Here is a 7,034-nt window from a genome sequence, read left to right on the forward strand (position 1 = left end):
ATATTCAATACCTAAATCACAACTTGGGATGCACTGAATTTTTTGATTACCTTGAAGACCACTGATTTAAAACAGGTCAAATTCACATGCTTGCAAGCCAAATACCATTTAAAATAAAAAACATGATTGACCATTTACTCCTGACATATACAAAAAATTATAAATTTATAAGTATGACATTATAATTTGACATTATAAAGTAACAAAATCATTCTATAACTCCTCTTAACTTAATAAAAAACTTAAAATTTGTTTATTTTATAACCTTATAAAATAAACAAACTTAAAGTTTTTTCACCTTTCAAAATTTTAATATTTTTCAGTATACCTAGTTTTAGCTTTTCAATAGTTGTTTTGTTTTTAGCTGACAAATTCAAAAAATAATAATAATGTTTATTCTTATTCAATGTAATTATGATAAACTGATTATATACATGTAATAAACAAGTTTTACAAAACATTACTAGTCTTACAATAATTTTTATAAGAGTCATTACAAAGTGACAAAAAATCTTCGAAATTATTGAGTTTTGACTTAAGGAATTAAATTTTATAAATAAAATTCAATTAATACTTGTTTAAGTAACAAAATGATAAATTTATAAAGTATTAATTAAGTTAGTTTAATTGCTGCTAATGAGTATAATCAAAAATAACATGGCTAATTGTATTTGCTTAGAAACTAAACTTGTAAAAAAATCTAAATTTCTTTGAGCAAATAAAAATAAGCATACAGGACTAAAAGAAAAATTATTGTAACCTATATAGTATCTTAATCATACTTTATTTTACAACTTATTACAAAGCTTGTGGTTGTACATGATTGAACTCTTATGCTATGCAATATTAAGAATTAAAACTAAATATCTTTAAACGATAAGATTACTGTTTTAATGTTATAAATTTAAATTTATTTAAAATCTATTTAAAACTGGATTAAGCTCATTTTAAAAAAGTAAGTATTTTAAAAACATATAAAAAAAGGGAAACCTTATTAGCAAGAATGCTAAATACCTTGTTAATAGACATTTTTATTTAAGATAACTTGAAGTTATCTAAAACTCCCAGAAAACATTTTATAACTAAGAAAAGAATTACTGTTATAAAAAAATACTGTTAAAACAATGACAAACCAAGTTTTTCTTAAGGAAAATATTAAAAAGAACTAAATAATAAAAATCCAACCAAGCATTCAAAATTTTTCAAATATTGACTTGAAGAAATTATTAAAAACAAGCCTCATACTTACAATATAGATTTTAAAATAGCCTTATTGAAAAGAAAGCTTTGTCAAAAATTAAAAATATTTCTAAAAATATAAAATTGTAATAAAACTTAAGGTTCAAGTGTTTCAAGAACTTTGAATCACCAAAAAAAAAGTGTAGTAAAAATAGTATCAGCTATTAATTTAGTGACTTAAAAACTGAACCCACAAAGTTGCTATATTTACATTTGCAAGGTTGCCATATTTAAAATCAATAAACAACAAATTCTATAACATTATTGATTATAAAATAACAAAATAGTAAAAATAAATCAATTAAGTCTAATTTGAAATCTAGAAAAAAGTGGCTTAAGATTATAACAAATCTTAGAACTATTTTTTGCTTTTTATTTGAAAATTTAAACTAGACAAAGTTATCCTGAGTATCTAAAAGCATTCAATCTGTCCTGGAATTATTCTAATTGTGTGGCAACCTAGCATAACTACAATAGCTACTACCCAAGCAACATTATACAAACTTTTATGTCAATTGAGTTTTAATATTTTTTTCAATTAAATGTCGCAAAAAAATGTATAATAAAAAAATTTGTATGAAGTTTAAAATTATGATTAATTCATTAAATAAAGATTTACAAATAAATATTTTTCAAACAATAAAAATCTAAAGCTATTTTAAAGTGGAATACTCTGCTTGTGAAATGTATGAATTTTTAGCTAAAGTTAAATAAATATAATTATTTTTAATAAAAGAGTTATCCTTATCAATAATTTAAACATAAAAATATTTACAGACAAATAAAAAACTATATTATGAAACATTTTTTTTGCAAACCTAGGCAATAAGGGAGTACAACATTTAAAAAAAATAACCATTGACTCTCATTTAAAAGTAGAGTATGTAATAAAAGATATATTTCATAAAATGAAAAAATGCAATCAAGTTAAGATATGACCAGTTGAAAAAAACCTATACAAACATATGGAACAAAATTTTTCATTACTAATATTTTCTCAGAATTTCAAAAAAGTACTTAAAATCTATTACTTTCTTCAATTTAAAGAAAAAATTACTTTTTTTTACTTCAAATTATTGTTTTTTTTGAGTAAATTAAACAATTAGTAGGAAGCGGATAACAAAAACCTAATAAATTTTACAACAAAAATTTCCAAAAAATAAATAATAAAAAATTACTTTTATTTCTATTAAAATGTATTAAAAAATATATAAAAGCTGTTTCCTAAAGTTGTTAGATTACATCTAAAATATTTTTAATGAATTGCTCAAAAACTCAAAGAGAAGATAGGTTTTTGGTGAATCAGTCTTTTTTATTTTAGTTTAAATCCCCTTAAGATGCCTATTGAACTTTTAACTGTAATGACTTATAACCTCAAAAGTTACTATGAATATTTAAAACAGTAGAACCAACTGGTAACTTAGTTTTACATGTAAAAAAATAAGACTAACTTTAAAAAACATGAATTTCCCCTACCCTATAACCTAAATACATACAGGGTTGCCACTTGTTTTTTCAAAAATTTATCCAGGTTTTTCAAATTTCTTCCAGGTTTTTAAAAATACACATTTTTGGGTCTATTTTTAGTTTAAAGTTAAGTTTAAGGTAAGAAACTGTGTTAAATAGTATAAAAAGATTGAAAACATACTGCAAAGTTAGTTAAAGTGTGTTTTGTAATAAAAAAAAAATTTAATGATTACAAACATTTTTTATCTATATGATAAATTTTTTGAGTCAAACCCAAATTTTACTACAGAACATGTTAAAATTCTTAAAAATTCTAGGTTTTTTGTTCAAAATTCCAGGTTTTTCCAGGTTATTTTTGCCTAAATTGTCAAATTCCAGGTTTTTCCAGGTTCCAGGTAAAGTGGCAACCCTGTACATAATACTTTTTGTATTGAGTTATAAAAATACGGTTTAAAAATGTGCTTTTTTAATAGTTTCCAAAGGACAAGTATGTTAAAAAGTTGTTTAATGGCAGATAAAAAAAAAGTGTTTTTGAAGTTTTTTTTAATTTTAATTTTAAATACATAATTCTAAAACAGAGAATTTGTTTCAGAAACTAATGAATTTTTCAACACTAATAGTTAACACAATCCTGCATATAGTTTTTTTACATTATAACATAAGGAAAAAATTTAGGCATTAGGGGGGTTCAACACTTTTTTATACAAAAAATAACTTTGGCTTTTATATGAAAGCTTTAAATAAAAACTACGAGCCAGTTTTTATAGAATTTAAAAATATTATTTAACTTTTGAGATACTTTATTTTTTGTAAAAAGTTTCCAATACAAACGTATGGACCGCAAATTTTTTGGGGTCAATTTTCTCAGAAATTTTGAAATTCACTAAAAATCTATCTCCTTCATTTTTCAAGCAATTTTCTTAAAATTTTCAAGAAATGTTCCTTGTATTAAAATATATATTTTTTTTTTAATAAAAATTTTATCACAAAAATTTAAAGAAAAAGTGTTTTTTTTTTTTTAATAATATTTTTACAACAAATTTTTTAATTGCAAAGTAATGTTTTTATGTTATTGTATAAAGATTACATTGTGAAAGTTTGAAGAAGATTGCTTGAAAAATGTAGGAGGAGATAGATTTTAAATGAAATAGTCTTTTTTTGCTGTTTTAATTTTCCCTTCCAATAAGGAACCTGTTATGCAGCCTGACTTTGACTGGTCATATCTAAAAATATAATTCTAATTTATTAAAACAATAAAAAGCATCTTGAAGCTTAGAAAAAACTCTATGAAATAAGATCAACTTGTAAAAAACATGGTTTACCCCCCTATGGCCTTAATTTTGACTTAACTAAAAATTTTAAAGTAACTATGAAAGTAAATATAAACAAACAAAGTTTGAAAGTTTAAAAGGTTCCTAACAAGTGCACAAACTAAAACTGCAATAAAAAAATATTTCATGTAAATAAAAGTAAGCTTCTAAAATTCTCAGTTTAATACTTATAATAGTACATACAATATTTTTCCAAAAATAAACAGACATTGATTTTTTTACTCTGGTCAAATTATTTTACCTTTTTTTTAATCTGTTCAAACATATATTTTTAAAAATTACAACAAATATATTCATAAAACTTGAGGTCTCTAGCTGCTGAAGAACAGATGTATAGAAAAATTTTTATGAAAACTTGAATCTCTGACAAAATTAAAAAAAATAAATAAGGTCTATAGTCTTTTATTGCAAACTTTTTCAAAACCTTTTTTTGAAATTTTATTTTTTATATGGGAAAAATCATTAGTCTCAAATTCTAGCCTTTGCAATTTTACTGTAGAACATTTTTAATAAAATTATTATTGAATTTTCATAACATTTCAGTCAATAAAAATACTAGTTTGAGTAAAATAAGATCAGTTGTTATATAGAATTTAAGGCAAAGGTAGTCTTAAAACATAAACATAATTAATTTAAGAATAACACATACAATAAATTTGAAAATAAATATTATTGTACTTAGATCTGGATTATTATAACCGATTGTTTCAACTTAAGTTTCAAACACTTTTTTGTTCAATTTGAAGTTTATTGTAAAAATTAGACTTAAGCTTAATACAGAAACTGCTTTTTCTTTGTGTGGCCTGATTTGTGTGCAAGATCAGAAGCCATGGCCAACACATATAGCAAAAATTATAAAGGTACATTATATTAGGTACATAATGTTCCAGTTTTCCATTTAACAAGGAATACTGGAACAATTGCAATTTGTACAACTAAAAATTTAATCCTAGAATTTGATAATAAAAAAATAAGGAAATTAAAATTAAAACAATTATAAATTAACAGCCATACATGGAAAACGATGAATTTTAGATAAGATAAGAAGTACATTAAATAATAAATTCAAAAATTAATTTACTACAAATTACATTTAAAATAGAATTACAGTATCTTTTTAGCAATTTCAATTGATTTTCAACATTTCTGTTAAATTTTCTACTAAACTTTAATTTTTTTGGGAAACAGAGAGATTTCTTATTTTTCAATTAATTAGATGAATATAATTAATTATTCTAAGAGTTATTTTAAATACCAGTGGCTACCTTGTTAAGACCTAATTACCTGACACATTTATCAAAACATTTACAAAACTAAAATTAAATTGAAAAAAATATACTTATCAGTTAACTAATTTGAAAAAAAAATAATTTTAATCAGCTTTTAATACTAATTTACAAGAGAAAAGAAAGCTGTGTCAAGTTTATTATACTTATAAAAACATAATAACTATACATATAACTTATATTTTACAGTAAATACTGAGATCATATAAATATACACTTTTTTATTTATAGTTCAAGAAAAAAAATTTCCAAGTGTATAGAGATATTATAACTAAAAGTATTTTTCTAATTATACAGGCTTGCCACTGGTTTTTGAAAAATTTCTTTTAGCTTTTCTTAATTTCTTACAGATTTTTGAAAGTACCTGGTTTTTGGTCTATTTTTAGTTTAAAGTTAAGTTTAAGGTTAAAAACTGTTGAAAGAAGAAGTAAAACTTTAAAAAAAAAAATTATCTTACTTTAAATGTATATTTAAATAAAAAAATAATGATGACAAAAAAAATTTCTTTATAATAGAAATTTTGTGTGGAATCAAAATATTAAAACTTAAGAAGTAAAAATTGTTCCAATTTCCTGGTGTTTTAGTTATTTTTGTTCAAAATTCCAGGATTTATAGTAATTTTTGTTCAAAATTTCTTGAGTTCCAGTTTTTTTTAGTCTAAATTGTTAAATTTCAGATTTTTTAGGATTCCTAAATTTAAGGCAATCCTGATTATAACTAAAACAAAAAATGTTAGTGGTCACATAGAATGGTGTGAAAAAAAGCTTTTTTTAGTAGAGCTACACATACTTTAATTGTGTATAACTTTTTTAATCAACTACTGGCAACATTGAACATGGAAATTATCTACCAATGGCATACTTTATCCTTAAGTCTGTTTACTCAATCACCAACATTTTACTTGTTTCTTTTCCACAGGAATGATAAGTAGTTCAAAATAACTGTGGGGAAATATTTTAAACAGAAGATTTATTTCGTAATAATATATTTATATATACTTTATTTTAGATAGTTTTTTAACCTGGTAAACTTATTAATACTTTCATTCATTTAATAGTTGTAAAACATGGTTTTCTATTTTGTTTTGGGAGTGCCATTGAAAGCTTTATTTCCTCAAAAAATAAAGTGTGTTCAAAGCAAATTAGAGCCATTTTGTTAGAAAATTTAAAATGTCTGGGGAAATTTTTGTTCTTGGTTTATCTTGGTTATTCTTTGTTTTTGACAAATCAAATAAGTTCGAAGTGTAGTATAATAAGTTCTTGTTAAAATAATTCAAAAATTATACTTAATACTTAAAAATTTTAAATTATAAAATGTTTTTACAAAAACTGTGAGTATTGTTATTTACTTTTAAATCAGAAGACAAATAAAACTTAAATCCAAAGGTTCTTAAAAAAAAAAAAGAGTAATATAAAACTATGAAACAAAAAATCTTATCAAAATAATTTCATTTTAAACAAAGCATTTTTTTCGTATTTTTACGTTGCTTAAAAAGTATGGCTTTTAAAAATGTAAATAACATAGGGTTGTCAGAATTCAATCAATAAAACATTCTGAGTACTGAATGTTTATGAAGTTTAACTTAAAACGCTATGCTGAAAAGTACATGATAAGTTATTTAAAATAAACTTAGCTTGTACAGAAAACTTAGTTTTAAAGTGTGTAACTGAAAGTCGTAATAAGCACTAGGCAAGTAATTATGCAAACTTAC

This window comes from Thalia democratica, chromosome 2 (assembly GCF_965202585.1).
Source record: "Thalia democratica chromosome 2, ktThaDemo2.hap1.1, whole genome shotgun sequence".
NCBI lineage: Eukaryota > Metazoa > Chordata > Thaliacea > Salpida > Salpidae > Thalia > Thalia democratica.